The sequence below is a fragment of the Bubalus kerabau genome, chromosome 4 (assembly GCF_029407905.1).
Source record: "Bubalus kerabau isolate K-KA32 ecotype Philippines breed swamp buffalo chromosome 4, PCC_UOA_SB_1v2, whole genome shotgun sequence".
Classification (NCBI taxonomy): Eukaryota; Metazoa; Chordata; class Mammalia; order Artiodactyla; family Bovidae; genus Bubalus; species Bubalus kerabau.
Window position 1 is genome coordinate 95,344,263 of NC_073627.1, and position 16,555 is coordinate 95,360,817.

The window sequence follows — 16,555 nt, forward strand, 5'->3', positions numbered from 1 at the left end:
ACATTCTGAGCAGAGAGCACAGCCATAGTTAGGCTTCAGTAAGTGGTAATTATTATCACTTGTCATGACTCTCATTTTAACCTAATGGGAAAAACTATCGCCCTAGGGGAGACCTCACTTAATTGAGGTGCTGCGGTTGGTCACAGCAAAGGAGAGGATTCAGTTTGCAGATACTTATTTAAAATACTACAGAAGAATAGTGCCTATCTGGTCCTCAGGGAAAGGGAAAATGGGCCCAGAGAGTCTGGGCTCCTTATTGATGTTCAACTAAGATGCTGCTTTGGCCAGAATAAGAGCCATTAATACTGCTTCTGATTTATCCCTCCCTCCCCCACCTTTCCCCTCTGGTATAAATTAAGAGGTTAGGATTAACATATACGCACTACCATAAAAAAATAATCAGTAAGGAACTATTGTATAGCATAAGGAACTCTACTCAGTACTCTGTAGTAACCTATATGGGAAAAGAATCTGAAAAAGAATAGGTATATATGTATACCTGAATCATTTGCTGTATACCTGAAGCTAACACAATATTATAAAAAAACTATATTTGAATATAAAATAAAAATTTTCAAAAAAGACCATTTCTGTGAATGAGCCTAGAGCCTGATTGAATATAGATCATTTTCGTGTCTGCCAGAAAGTAATTGTAGACTCAGTAAGTACATAATACATGAGCTTCTCAATTATTTACTATTTACATGTGACTCCATGACGTTGTCTGTGTGTTCTTAGGTCCTTCTCCCATTGGGAGCAAAACCTAGAGAGTAGGTGTTCTGTCTGGAGGTCTAAGCACTACACGCAAGTGCAAACTGCATGGGACACTTAAAGGCAGTGAAAACGCAGCAGTTAGTTTTTCAAGTCCCTCTTTCTAGGCAAATTTCTAAGAATTGTCCACACAGATGTAGACACTAGGCATTCTTAAATGGTCTACATTTTTATTATTTTTCATAAAGCCCATTTATTAAATCACAGCTAACCATGATTCATTTTCTAAAACATTTATAAAACTTTCCAAAATCTTAAATTCACACACACACACACACACACAGGTTCTTGGTTGAACCATGTGTCCTGGTTTAACAGTCTAAAAATAGTCTCTGTACAGATACAGGAGTTTTATATTTTCTAGGAAGTGGTTGTTTGCTACGGTATTGGTACTTCATCACACCTCTATGAGATAGGTCTGACAAGAATATCATAAAGTTTTTTACTTTTTAATTAGGTAATACTTTTATTAACAGTATTAGCTGCAGACTGGATGTTACCTCTGTAAGTGATCAGCTTCCTGTGCTTGCATTCTGATATTTTGTTTTTAATAAGAGAAAGAACAGGAGTCCCTGTGAGCAGGGCCAGGACTTATGGAGGTGCAGATGTCTGGCCTGTGCACATCAAATGTTAATTGTGACTTGGAGCAAACAGGTGGTGGGTAGCTGACCTGGGACATTTCAGTCTGTAAAGGAGGTTGTGGTCAAGGAAGTTCTGGTGAGGTTTTCAGACTGGCACCCAGAATCCCACTTCCCCACATGCTTGGGAATGAGTATGAATACACAGGGTGCTTCTTTTAGAGTCAGGAGGTCTCTTTTACAATGTGAGCAATGCTACTCATTAGCTTTGTAACCCTGAGCAAGTCACTTTTACCTCTCTGAAACTCCTTTTCCAGTTTTCAACTGTAAGAAGAGCATTTGTCCGAGATCAAAGGTTGTAGAAGAGGGGGAGGAAAGGGCAAGTTGGTAACTAGCATAAGGGGACAGGGAGTGGTGGGGGTTCTGGAGACCACGTGCCATCTAACAGGGATGGGAGTGGTGAGGGGGCAGCGGCTGCTCTGCTCCAACCTGTGTGCAACACTCCTGCCCAGACTGTCTCTTCTCCTTCCCACTTTTTCAAGGGTAGGAGGATATTTGCATTTTCAAGTAAGACATCCCAACTTTAAAATATTGACAGTGACATCCAACATTAAAAATATGAGAGGGCAATATGCAGGATGTTGCTGGTTTCATTTCTCTGTCTTTCGTCTGGAAGCCCCCAAAGTGTCTTCTAGTATTAATATTTTAAGTTTTGTGTTTCACTAATGTCAATGATAGAGATAAGTGGAAAAGTTAAAAGACAAAATTCTATCCACCTTAATATTATAACCATGCACATAGAGTATGTGCATGGAAGCAAAGCAAATACTGGATTGGAATATGTACAAATGAAACAAATTTATAGGTGATGAGACTGTAGGGGGATGTCATTTGTATTTGCTAAAATATCTCTGCTCTTTTTTTGCTTGTACAACAAAAAAGAAAACCATAATAAAAGAAATATTAAGAGTGGGTCAGAATGGTACCAGACAAAGGAGAAAAAGGGAGAGTGATTGATGTTAAATTATGTTCTTAAAACTTATATTTCTGTCCTGATCTCTGTATTTGCTTGTCAACCATTCTTTATCAATAATGTGTTAAAAGCAGACAGTGTTTAGTTGCATGTAGGTAAACTCCATGTGCCTGAAATTTCCCACCTAATTAGTACTAGTCTTCTTCCCCTCCCCCCAACCTGGTTATTTATAAAAATACTTCCCACATCATGAAGTAGAGTGGTATCAAAAGTTTCGCAACATTATTAGTTTGGCTTCTGAATATAATATACAAGGTTTTGTGTGTGTGTGTGTGTGTGTGTGTGTGTTTTGCTTTTACTGGGTGGTAGGATAGAAAGGGTAATTTATTGTCCCTAATTACATTTTCCTTTGCTTTCTATCAACACTGTTTTCATTCTATAAATCCACATCAACTACCCATAAACTGAGCAGAAAACCAAAGGTTGTTATTTAATGTGTTTATTTGAAGGCTTTCAAGATACCCTGGGGGAAAGTTACTTTCTTATAAACAAATTTAGAGGAGAATATTAGCACAAAGGAATAGAAGGTCTTTTTATCATAAATGCAGAAATTCTAAAAAATCTATCCATCTTTGCTGGGTAGTATCCAACCCCATACTAAATATGCAATGCTTGTCTATAGAAAGATTGCATTTTTCCTCTACTCCCTGGACTGAGTCTAGACTTTCTTAGCTGGGGAATAAACCCACAAAAATGTGGTTATTGATCTTCTTTAGTATAGTGGGAAAGTGAAAATAATCCCACCACGTTCTAGATATATCAAGAAGTATCTTTTGACACTGAGGACAATCAGCCCCAGGATGTGGATGCAGGGGACTTGACTTTCACTTTCTCATTGAAAATGGTCCACTGAGCAAAAAGCAGGATGGTCCTCTGCCAGCATTGTAGAGAAGGACCAGTAGACTGTCTAGCGCTTTCTTGCATCCTGTTGCCTCACTGATTTCTGGATTGCCAGATGCTTCTGTTTTTTGAAAATGGTTTAAAAAAATACCTTAGGGATTCTGTTGTTTCAGAAACCTTACATATGGCACAAAATATCCTGAAAATTTTTTGAGAAAACATTTGCTTTTTCTTTGCTTAATGTAATCATTGCTGAAGCCCAAATTCATTCAAATTTATTGTTTTCTTTTCATGGACATTTTGATGGTTGAAATTCTAAAGTTACATAAAAGTGTGAGTAAGCAAGTTGTGAAGATTTAATTACTCATTTTTTTTAAAGTAAATCTTAAAACCATAAGTCGGCTAAGAGAGGTTGAGAATTTAACCTTGAAATTGAGAATTCATAACAACTGAGATAAAAATGATTTTTTTGAAGCTGGAAGATAGCCTTGATTTATCCCCATTGAATCAGAGAGCAGCTTTTTCACACACTGAGTCATAATTAGAGGATTTTTTTTTTTTTTCTCCTTTTGGTAAACCACCTTAACCCACTCTTGAAAACCTCTGGTTCACATACAGAACGAGTCTGAGTCTGTCTCTATTTAGCCTGTGAAATTTAACAAGACCAGAGCCTGGGTTTGGTGAGGCTGTGAGCCACACCACCATCTCAGATTTTTGATGACACCACAAACCACTTGAGATTTATTATGTTCGCAGATGTCATCAGATATATGTGTGCACAGGTGCAGCATGCAGCTAGTGAAAGAAGAAACACCGCATGTGTATATTTATTTTTGTACCCATACTCTCGGTAGTTAGAAAGTGACCTGGTGTGCCTGTCCTGGGCAGTGTGGTGTTTTGACTCCATTGCAAGCCCTTATCTGATAATCTCTTGAAGTCTTTTCCACAGATATAGTCCTGTATGATGAGCAACTGTGTCTGTGGCAAAGACACTGTTTATTTTCCCAATGTCTAAAAAAGAGGCATAACGGAGTATAGCTAAAGATTGCTATAATTACTGAAAAATAAAAAGTGTCACCAGAGGTGGTTATTTATACTTGGGGATCCTTCTTATACAATAATATATTAGATATCCATTCTTCTCTACTCAATAAAAGTTGCATGGAGTAGCTCTCACCTATGGAACCCCCCAAAATGCCAGAAGTTGGCACTTTATAAATGTCCTTATTTAAGACTCTCTACTATGTTTAAAATAATTAGGAAGTAATTGAAACTATTTTCTGGGGGTAATATGAAATATGAATGTTTACATAGGTTTATACCTTTTGCATTGTTAATTCTAAAATGTAATCATTCAATTCTTTTAAAAGATGGTATTATGTTTTATTTAGTATTGAATTGTAAATATTCCACTATATTATATACATTAAATTTGCACATTTGCTAGTATAATAGTAGACTAAATATAATAATCTAATAATTAGTGTGTACCCTTTAATAATAAAAATAATAGAAATAAAAACACACTTCCTACATTTTTTAGAAATAGGGAAGTAAGATAAAATAAACACCTCTGGAGTAATGACTGAAAATTACTGGTTTAGATGGGGTAGAGGAATTACTTCAATTATGACATAAAGCATTATAATAATGCATGCCTTTTAGAAATAATTATATAGTGATTATTCTCAGATAAACACACGCAGATGTTGCTTGTATACTAAAAAAATTCTTAATTTGAAAAAAATACAGAAATTGCTTTACCAGTTAATTGGCTTTAGGAAAAAATAGAAAATCTAAAGTTTCAGTTTAGTAGAGACTCTTCTATTAAGTTCTAAGGAATGAACCAAGCCTCTAACAAAAGGCAGGGAAAAAACAAAAAGCTTTTCTACTGGAATCACTTCAGTAAGATGTGTTAGAAGGCTAAAACACCTAAGTAATGTTAGATACTCCTGATTTTTTAATGAATAATTAATTATGACTTATAAAAAGTTAAATATAAAAAGAATTGGACCTTAAGTATATTAGGAAAGACTTCTAAGCAAGGTAGTTTTAATTTAAGAAGAAGCATCTATGTTCAAACACTCCAATTTCTACATATTTATTTATATCAGAAAGTGTGAAAACTGGAAGATCAGTGTTGAAGATTAGAAGACCACAGTCATTAGGCCATTGAAAGATTTAGGAGGAACAACCTGCTGAAGTGACTACAAATTAGTGAGATCGATTTCTATAGGACATGATTGAAAATTAATCTCCTTAGTTTATAAACCTTAGATATCATTTAATTATATGTACATATTTGACAGACAGAAGAGTGATTGGTATAGGAATAAGTACTCTCGTGAGTTTCACACATCAAAAGAAACAAAGGACATGCAAATAGAAAGAGAAAATCTATAATCCTGAACATGACATGCAATGATACATTCTATTACTAAATAATATGCTTAGGAAGAAATTCTCTGACAGGTGACACTAAATCTAGATTCATTCAAGTCATCACTAGGAGCAGAGGAAATCCTTCCCTTTCCCCTTTCCTGTTCCTTTTCCCATTTTGTGTTAGGATATTTCCTAAAGAAAACTGGATTCTCTCTATAACATCTTTTCTTCTTTGCATGAAATAGATGTGGGGAAGTTTTGGTAATTCTGGTATGGACTTCAAATAATTACAATAGAGAAGCTTTCTCAGGCACATATAAAAGTCTTATAATTTGATAGCACTGCTCATTTAAACACTCCTTCCACCACCCTAAATAATATATTTTAATTGAGCCGCACTGAATTTTCATATTTTATGTTTGATTCCTTATTGCTTAATGTGATTTTATGAAGCATGAAACTACTATTAGGAAATCCTAGGATGGAAACAGATCTGCTTGTGCCTAGGTAGGCTGAATTTTAGCTCTACTACCCGAGTGGTTAAAATTACCTAACTTGGAACAAGATAGATGTTAAAAATTAATTTTCCTTGGGAAGTTATAGCTAAATGGGGAGTTACATACATGTGTGTTTCCCTCACCTCTCTCTCAAAGCTGTATAGATATACACTGTGTTGCTTTTTTTCTGAAGGAAAACGGGGAAATGGTAATAACCCACTTTAAAGTTTGGCATTTTCCAAAGTTCACCTGGGTCAATCTGGTTTAGTTTTGTACTTATTGAAATTAAACATGTACATTATTCACAAACATATATGTAATATGTACATACTATATGTATGTAATATATGCATGTATATATGTGTGTATGACCGTGCTGCAACAGGGAGAAAAAAAGAAAAACTTTTTTTGGATAATGAGGCCAAAATGTCTCTGTTTTATAATGTGTATTGTAGGAACAAAGAACCTGAACAATATTGTTTAAGTTCTCTTGGACTTTGAGGATAAATATAATTGGGATTAAAACACTGACGTACTCATATTCAGTAGAAAGATAAGAACAATTCATTGGGAGCTATTCCGGTCCCACTAGTAATCACATAATTGAGTAGGGTTTTTACAGGATATTTGAAGCTATTGCTGTCTGTTGTGTTTACATAATTAGTCAGGATCTCTGTAATAAAATCCTTCTCAACACAGGTGGGTTAGTATTAAGTAAATTTAGGGCGGGTGTTATGTTTTTACTTTCAATACTTCAGTTTTAGATCAGAATTATAGAACAACTTGATTTAACAGTTAAACATTGTTATACCACACTACAGATGCTTAAAATGCAAAATAACTGGATTACTTGAAAATTAAGCAACAATTACATAAAGTTTAAAAAACACTCATCAAAACAGCTTTATGAACATGAACACGCCAGCACATCTCACCTAGAGTGTTTACTTTTGGGTTGCATATTTCTTTGGGGTTGATTTCTTTCTTCAGTGAACAGTGTGAAAGTCGCTCAGTCGTGTCCGACTCTGCGACCCCATGAACTACACAGTCCATGGAATTCCCTAGGCCAGAATACTGGAGTGGGCAGCCCTTCCCTTCTCCAAATTATTTCTTCAACCTACCCCTGAATTATTGATATTTACCTGCATGCCTATAAAAAGTAGTGTTCTGGTTGTTTTGCTTTAATGATAAGGCTACGCAGCGAGGAACATTTCAGAATTCCTTTTACAACGAAACAAATGTGGCCTGGCAAACGGGACCCAGCAACCCGGCGTCAAGTAGGGAAGAGCACCAATCCCGTCTCATTATTATTTGGTGACGCGTCTCCCGCGGCGGCTCGGCCGGGCTCGGCTCTCGCGCACGCCCGCGGGGAGGCCCCAGAGCGCGGGAGCACAAAGGCGCGCGGAGCCTGGCAGCCCCGCAGACTAGCGGCACCGCCCTCCTCGCCCGCCCTCGCTGCGCTCCGGCCCCGCCCGGCGGCACAAAGAGCCGAGCCGCCACTCGTGAGGGGCCCCGCGCAGCGCAGCCCGCCACACCCACTCGGGCCCGCTCCCGCCTCCGCTGCCGCGGGCGCCCTAATGAATATGCATCACCGCGCGCCCGCCCCCGGCTCCTCCTTTCGGTTTCCTTCCCGCCGCCAGGCGGAAGCGAAGAGCCACGCTTCCCGCGCGCCGAGCCGGCCTGGGTGGGGCGGGGCCGGGCGGCTGGTTCGGAGAAAGAGAAAGCCGGGGAGGCGGCGGCCGCAGAGCGCGGGCCGGGCCGGGCGCGGAAAGGTTGCGCGGATGGCCGGCGGTTCCGGGGTAGCGCCTCCGCCGGCCCTGAGGATTCCAGGGCGAGGAAGAGGACAGCGCGCGACCTCCCGGCCGCGCCGGGTGTCTCAGCCTTAGCGCGCTCCGAGCCCGGGCGGGGAGGCAGCTCTTACCCCCGGGGCAGCCCTGCTAAAACAACAATAAAACCCACCAAGCACACTCGCGCACGCACGTACACACACACAAACACACACCCGGCACTCTGGACGGCTTTCAAGTCAAGCTCACGTCTTCTCCAAGTGAGAGGAAGCAAACTGGAAATCCAGACAGGCTGAGGGGTTGTATGTTTTTAGACTTGACATTTACCGCCTTTTCTTCTTCGGGCCAGGAATTGTGGCATTGCAGAAATTATCATTAAAAACAAAAGTAAGAGCCTACTCCTGGATTGCGCTCTTAAAAAAAATACAAAAGCGACACTAAAACAACTCAAAAATCCACAAATCTGTACCTGAGATACGTGAAGTCAGCGGGCCAGGGTTCTGTTATAAACTCAACATCTCTTTATTGCAATAAGCAGTGGTATGTAGCTTTGAAATGAAGGATTTTATTTGCTTGTCTCTTGCATCCCCTTCTATTGCCATACACAGATTTTTTTCCTCTTTGTACATTGTAAAGAGAACCTAAATGTCATTTCTGCTTTACAGGTTGAGCCATATGTTGGATTTTCAGCCCTGATGCTTTAAAAAAATAAAAAATCTTTGTCAACTTTAGTGTACATGCCACACTTCTATGATGGGGATCCGTGGATAACATTGTAAGTCCAAAACAGTGTGAAATGTAGCATTTTTTCTGCTTCATCTCCCTTAACCCCTTCCCCATGATGGAAAAAATTACTGTACAAATGATACTTTAGTTGTATCTTGTAGTCCATTCTTTTCGGAGCATTTTTTTCCTTCCCTGCACAGATTTGTTACATATTTTCACTTAAAAGTGTATTTATTTAGCTCTGATTGGTGTATTGGCGTTTTTAAAATCATTCTTCATTCCAAAGTGTAGTTACCCCCACCCGCTTGTTCCTAAAGTGGCAGGATAGAATTGTTAGCCCTCTCCCACTCTTCCCTCTACTTTAAAAAAAAGAAAAAGATTATGATGTATTTCTTCCCGCTCCTGTTATTTTTTTTTTCTGCCCTGCTGTTTTTACTCTAGTATTTTTTTCCCCTCTGCCTAACAAAGTGTGTGTGCGTGTGCATGTATGTGTCTGTCTCCCTCTTCCCTTGTCTTCTCTTTGCCAGTATGTCTGGGACATATTTTAATGCACGATATCCCATCCATTAAGTTGTGGTTGAATGCGGAGTGTGTGAGGACTTGGCAGCTTTCAGGTTGAAGAGGGGGCGGGGAAGCCCGTTTCGACTTTGACACAAGATGCCGAAGTGGCGTGATTGGAATTATTATTAGTGCTGTGAACATGGCCATCTTCTCCTCTGGTTAGAAGAACTGCCATTGAACTTGAGACAGGACAGACAAGATCTCCAACCCCCACCTTCCCCCCCACCCCCAGTACAGTAGCTGGCAGGGAAAAGGCGCCAAAATACACAAGATTAACTCTAACTTTCTTTGACAGGATCCTATAACACCATCCTTTGTAATTTTAACTTTCCATCGGGTGGGAAAAAGTTAACTTGTGAACCCATACTTGAACAGACATTTAAATCAGCCCTAAAATGGAATAAATCCAGAAAGTCATACACGCATGCTTATGTGGTTAGGAAAGAATGCACATGTAAATAAGCAGGGTGCATGTGTGTATCTGGGGAGCTCAAGATTTAATCAAAATCAGAATGAGTGTGACTTTTGAGTACATTTACTCTATGGGGCAGAGCACGGTGAGGCGAAGAAGCTGACCTTTAAGCAATCTAAGTAAAAACTGCAAAGAGTTGTGAAACACAAAACGTTGTGGTTTCCAGTTTTACATTTGAGGTTTGATGTTTTCATTTAATGGTATGAGAGATGGAGAAAGCGCCAGTGCTGAAAAGTCCCTATTAAATCATATGTGGGCAAAGGTCAAGCACTCCAATTCACTGATACAATATACTGCAGATTCCTGCCTCACTGATGGGGAGCACAAGAAAAAGCGCTTGGGCAATAAAAGTATTAGAAGGGCAATTATTGTACGTGGTTGGGACTGCATTCTTGTGCACTGGGAAAAGGTTTTTACTGGCCCTGATGAATTTTAAAGCTGAGTATTGTTGAAAGCTGTTTTAATAGGAAATTGATTAGCTGAGTGTTTCATACAATAAATGGTGACAGTTTCATTGTTTGATGTCCAAAATAAATTCTTTTTATTCTTTAGTAGACAGAGTCATCCGTTTAAGATGGTCAGACAGCAGCAACATAATTATGAGTGAATGTGATGTCATGAACATCTGTAACTTTGCTTTTGGAGCTTGTGACATCACACAATTTGACAATATTATTGCTTTGGAAGTTATTAACTTACTGTGTGTTGTAAAATTTTTTCAGATGTATTTCCGAGACAAAGTTTACTTAAAATATTAATATGTATTTTGTATAGGCCCAGCGGTTTGTTTTCTATCATTGTAATTATGCAATTGTTGGCTAAATTTTATTTTGAAAGTTAAAATGAACAGTCTTGTTATTATGATTGTTTTGGTTTTGAAACAGAAAGGCAGTTTTCAAGAAAAGAATTACAGAAAGGGATGCAGAAAGTTTACGTTAGTTTGCAGTGCACTTTCTACATTTCTTAATGAACAATATAAAGACAACTTAGCCATTTTGCATAAAAGCTTTCTAAACAGCTCATTAAAGTCAATTTTTTTTCATGTCACAAAGGCGCATGTAGATAGGAAACAAAAACCAACTTAATGTAGAAATAAAATGATGGTATAGTTTTACTGTAAGTGTCAGCTATTTTGAAAAAGGACAATAGCTACAACTCTCACAGGCTCAGCAAAGAAGTCTGTGTGTGAAGGTGCCTGTAAGTTTTGAAGTATTTTGAGTGAACCAAGACAATTATTACTGTGATTTTCAAAGTTTAAAATAAATCATACAAAAATTACAGGGCAACTGCTGACTTTGTAATCCCAGAAAGCAATGTCTTCAGAAGTTCGGAATCTCCATTGATGAACTAGCCTCATTTCTGTACAGAAGTGAAAACCAGCTAAACTTAATGCTGGCCAGTCTACATACAGATTCAGTGGTGGTTTGAAAATGTGCTGAAACGTAGGCACACTTGGCGGGACAGTATTTTTTTTAAAACAGTCGAGTACAGGCATTTCAGCAGTGACATTATTAACAGCGTCATTTTTCTCATTTAGTTTTGTCCTCAGGGGACACCGAACAGCTCCCTGAGGATGGGAAAAAAGTCCACAGTTATTTATTCATTTCAGTGAAAGGCAAAGCGCTGGCAATAGGGGGTGGGGAAGCTAACCGGTTGTGGATTTTGTAGTAGGGAAAAATTGCTACCCTAATTTGACAGTGGTACTTTAAGGGCTGATAGAGCTGGGCATGATTTTGCAATTCCCATCAAGTACAGGCAATTTCAGTACTTGTTGGTTGTTTATACATGTGTTGTTGAGTGGGTTTTTGATGTTCTTGCTTGTGGATATAAAATCGTGTTTTCCAGGCTACACATGTATGATTTTTGTGGTTCATTTGGAAGAAGAAAAGGTCCCTGGGCATGGTGTAGTGGATACTTGCAGTCTTGCAGGCCTGTTTCCTGGGGTCAGGAGGTCATCTGTCTCTTTTGTATTTAGTTTTAAAATATTGATATTGGCCATGCAGCCAGGGTGTGTGGAATTGTTGAGCCACCCCTCTAGTCACATGCAAGAGCTAAAAAAAAAAAAAAAAAAAAAAAAAAAGAGTCATCCAGTGTATTGAAAATGACAGCTTTGTTAAGCTCCAAGAACTTTTCCCTAAACTACTCAAGATTCACACCCTGTCACTGAATTTCTTTAGAAAGGAGAAGATTAAAAGGAAATCAATATTGGAAGACCCTTGAGATGTTATGCTCCTCTCTGGAGGTCAGTGAAAGGCTCCAATTGGGTAATACTGCTTACTTTTTCAAATATACAACTGAGTTTTGAAAAATCCAGTCACCTGAAGAACAGACACTCCAGCACTTCTTGAAATTAAACTGTCAGAAAAAAGAACTTTTCTCCTCTATAAGATGGCAGGGAATAGGTGATCTAGGGAGGAGGTCTTTAGGGATTCTGAAATATCAGATTTTCCTGTTGCTACAGAAGGTTTTCACTTCTTTCTTCCAGCCAGGTTTTGGGGTGAATGAAATTAGTTTAACTCTTTCAGTGAGTGTGAGAGAGAGAAGAAGTTCAGGAGAGGTAAGTACCAGTCTAAAAAGTGTTTCGCCCACTTTGATAGCATCAGATGCTTTTCAGAGATACTTTCAAACCACTCTTACTGCCATGCCACAGAAATGCTGGGTAAAAGGGAAAGTGGCTAAAATACTATATGTACCTACTCACTTCCTCTTTTTTTTTTTCTACCTGGAGTTTGAAAGAAAGGCGTTTCTGAAACCACAGACAGTGAAGTGTCCTGCTGAGAGAAGTCATGCTCTACCTGTCCCCACGCCCCAGTCCCTCTTTACAAAAGGCTCTCTTTGAGTTCATCTTGAGAAGACCTGCAGTGACCCTGGTATTGGCTGCACAAGAAGCAGAGTTCTGGGTTGGGTGAGGTTGGGGGCATGTCAGCCATTTCACCCATGGTTCCAAGGCCTAAGAAGACAGTCAAAGCCAAATCCACTGAGCACCCCATACTGAGCATCCCATGTCTCTGTTGCTCATTTTTTCCTCCCTTTGAGTTTCCCCCTCCTTTTTTGTTTTCCTTTTTTCTTGGAAACAAATCAAAACCCCCACCACCAAGTATCCTCCATGCTCATCCATAAGTGCCCTACAGACAGGGAGAGGTTTGAACCCCTTAGTGATAGGCCTGGGAGGCCCCAGACATCTTTAGGTCTCGGGGGATCTTACCTGGGTCTGTTGCTGCTTCATCACCCCTGGCGCTGCTGTAGCTTTTGTGGGCTCTTTTGTGTTAAGAGTTGTCTTTCATTCTTCTTTTCTAAGCTCCTGAGAAACTTTTGGAGGCGACCTAGTTTGGGTGGCAAAAGGAAAGGGTTTCTGTTGGTAAGGGAGACTAGTAAGGGAGGAGGGGTGGCGATGTCTGCAGACACTTGCCCAGGGCTCAGCACTGGGCCTCTTCTGCCAGGGGACAGCGGCTGGTTCTGGGATCTCTGGCTGAAACGGAGCACTTGCAGGGTGCCAAGATTTCACTGGGGGTGGTGTGGTGAGGAGGGAGGGAAGAAGGGAGGGAGGGAGAGAAAGAGAGATGGGCGCTTGATTTTTAAAGAGACCCCGAAATAATGGCTTCTGTAAGAGTCCAGGCATTCAAAGAGGTGTGTTCAAGGACAGGAGGGCATTCGTGCCAACGGGAATGTCTTTTATGGTAAATTAACCCCGGTTAAATTGAATATTTGTTCAAAGGGAAACTCCAGTAGTTAAAGCTGGTATTATCAGTAGCGTTTCCACACACCCACCCCCCAACCCCCAGACCTGGTAAGAGGGTGAAAAAAGGGATGCAGCAGAATGTGCAACACAAAGTGGTGTTTTGGGCTTTTTTCTTTTTTTAAATCTAGGATGAGATTGCCTAAACATTTCTGAGAGAAATTAGTATTTATTCGGATTAACCCGTACTGTCACTTCATTTCTTTCATCTATAAAGACTGTCAACTTTATTCTGGCTTTTCAAAAAGAAGAAATGACTCACACAAAAGAAATTAACGTTGTCAGAACCCGGACTAGAGGATGCCGCTCCCAGTGGGGTGTGCCCTAAAGGGTTAACTTCGGGGGATTTTCTAAATTTCCCCGACTTTACCTGTCTTCCCAGAACCAAAGCTCCCCCCTCCACCCCTGGCCTCCTCGACTCCCCCTCCTTCCCCACCGCCTTTCTTCTTTAGGCTCTTGCTTTACGGGGGCTGCAGCTGGTGGACTTGGCAGGCTCGCCTCATTAAGAGCGCTCTTTGAAAACGGACTGTGTTTGAGCATTTCCCTAATGAGGACAGGACGGGGTTAAAAAGTGACCATTTCATGGTTGACTTGAACCTGCCTACTTTTCTTGATGTGTCGTTGTGAAATGCTTGATGTGGATAACTCCCACTCGGTGAAGGAAAAAGTCACTAGTTCCTTCAAGTCCGCTGGTGGGGGGGGGGGGCAGCGTAAGGAAGGGGTGGGAAGAACGGAGAGAACGAGATAGGAGAAAGTTGAGGGGAAAAAATCGAGAGGAGGCGAGCGAGAAAAAGAGGAAAGGGGAATCAGAGGAGAACCTCCAAACGGCTCCAGAGCACAGCTGGAAGTGGGGGCGGCCCCGCCCCCGGGCTGGGGCCTTCGAGTCCCCTCCGGGGGCCCCCGAGCTAGGTAGACGCGTAGCCCCTGGCACTCACTTTTCCTCTCTCCATTGTCTGCACAGTCTTTGCTTCCACCTCTTCCCCACCCACCCCTGGCCGAAAACCGGAATTTGGGGGGCGGGGTGTGTGTGTGTGTGTTTGTATGTGTGTGTGTGTGTGTGTGTGTGTGCGCGCGCGCGCAGAAAGAGTGCGAGGCAAAGCGCCGGCCTCCACATCTCCGAAATCAAGTTCATTCACTCGGGGCCCGCGGCTCGCGGCGGGGTGAGGGCGGGGCCTCGCGCGGGAGCGAGGCGGGAGCGGCGGCTCTGCAGGGCTCTAGAGACACACGCACCCAGCTCGCGCGCGCGCGCGCCCGCCCGCCCCGCAGCCCCAGGCGCGCTGCGGCCCCGCCCTGCCTGCACCCTGGCGGCGCGGGAGCCGCTTTCCGCCGGCGCCCCGGGCCCCGGGGAGGGGTGGGGATTGGGAGCGAGCCAGAGGAGTCGCGGGAGGAGGAGGAGGGTGCAGGAGGCGGCGGCGCTGCCCGATCCTCCCGCTCCGAGCGAGGCCACGTGCACCGGGCACCCCCAAGGGAGGGCGGCAAACCGCGGCGAGGCGCGCCGCTTGTGCGGAGCTGCCCCGGGATGCGGGCCCGTGCTTGGGAAACCCCGGCTGGGCCCCGTTCCCACCCGCGCCGGCGTGCCCCAACTATTTAAGTCCAAGTTCGTTCAGCCATCCCCCCTCCGTCTCTTCCTCCTCCTTTCAGCCGGCGGAATCGGCGGACCGCGCCCGCCCCGGGTGCGAGAGTCGGCGCCCCAGTCTGGGCCCCGGGGCGGCCTGGGTGTGAGGGAATTTTCCATTCGTTCCTTTCTCGGGCCCAGTTCGGCTCAGGGCTTCTCTCACTCGGAGGTTCCCGCGGCTTAAAGAGTCCGCAGCGAGCACCGAAATACCTTTTTCCAGGGCGGGTTTTCGGGGTGTGTACGTGTTGGGGGAAGGGCGCGGGACTTGCCCAAAGGGCGGAATGATCATTTATTTAAAATTAAAAAAAAAAAAAGTTGTGGTTCTATTGCAGTGGTATGAGAGCTTTAACAAATGAGTGAGAGAGAGAGAGGGAGAGAAGCAAGAGGAGGAGGAGGAAGGTGGGGGGCGGGGGGTGTGGAGAGGCTGGTGCAAAAGGAATGCGCGTTTGCAGGAGGAGGAGTAAAGCGATGATTGTGTAATTAAATAATAAAACAATCCTTAAGTCTGATTTGGAGAGAGCTCGAGCGGGGTCCAGAGGGTGGAACCGGTGAATTTTTCAACTTCCAAGTTTTGCAACGAAAGAAAGCGAGAGAGGGAGGGGAAAAAAAGAGCCCAGAGCAGAAAGAGAGGAGTTTGGAGCCGAGCGGGAGAGCGGGATTTATCGTTTGGGATTTTTCAGGAGCGCGTTCCGATACCCCCGGGCTCTGGGCAGCCGCGGCAGCAGCAGCAGCCTCCTCGCTCGGCCGGGTCAGACGCGGGGCGAGGCGGGCGGCGGGCGGGCAGCCGGGAGTGGAGGAGTCGGCGCGGGCGGCGGCGGCTGCAGCCGGGGACCGCGCGCCGCGAACCTCTTCCGCCCGGGAGACCTGCGCTCGCGCCCCCTCCCTCACCCCGGCCTCTGCCGGCTCTCCCACCCACCCCGCCCCCACCCCGGCCCTCTCCCGCGCGCGCCCCGCCACCCGCGCGCACTCGCTCACGCTCCCCCCTCGCGCACACACATGGTCGGCTCGCGGCAAAGTTTCGCCTGCGATCGCCACTCCGGGATCCTGCCGCAGTGCTTGGGGCTGTAACCTTGAACTTTCCCAGCGCGGTGACACATTCTCCTCGCTCTCCCTCCCGCCCTCTCTCCTGCGCCCCCCTCCCCGCCTTTTTTAAAAAAGCATTTCATCACCAACCACCACCCCAATCCGACCCACACCGAACCTTCGCTCACCCCCTAGCCCCCAACAACAACAACAACAACAACTGCAAACAGAAAACAAATCCCCAAACCCAGGCGAAAAGCAGCCAGCACCGGCGGCGGCGGCGGCGGCCTCGGCGAGCACGGCCAGCGCGCTCGGACTGCAGGAGGGTTAAAAGTGTAGATTGGATTTCACCCCGGGAAATCTAGCACGCCGAGTGAACTTGAATCTTTGGCTATTTAAGGAGGACTGGGTTTGTTGTGAAGTTGCGGTGATCCAGCGCAGAGCCCTGTCCTGATTGATCGCATCGCGGGGCTCAGATGACTGTAAAATGAATAGATGAAATTCTTGCTTCTCGAAGATTTTCTTGGGCATCTC

General features: G+C 43.5%; 1 protein-coding gene across 17 annotated transcripts in view; it reads left to right on the plus strand.

Annotated features, from left to right (window-relative positions):
* Nucleotides 1-16,555, plus strand: part of NFIB (nuclear factor I B) — a 517,914-nt gene that overhangs the window by 212,601 nt on the left and 288,758 nt on the right. Inside the window, exon 2 of one of the 17 annotated variants that reach the window (XM_055578057.1) lies at nucleotides 8,554-8,663. The exons of the other annotated variants lie outside the window; for them this stretch is intronic. The gene's annotated coding sequence lies outside the window, so the exon portion shown is untranslated. The remainder of the gene's footprint in view (nucleotides 1-8,553; nucleotides 8,664-16,555) is intronic. 17 annotated transcript variants of the gene reach the window in all.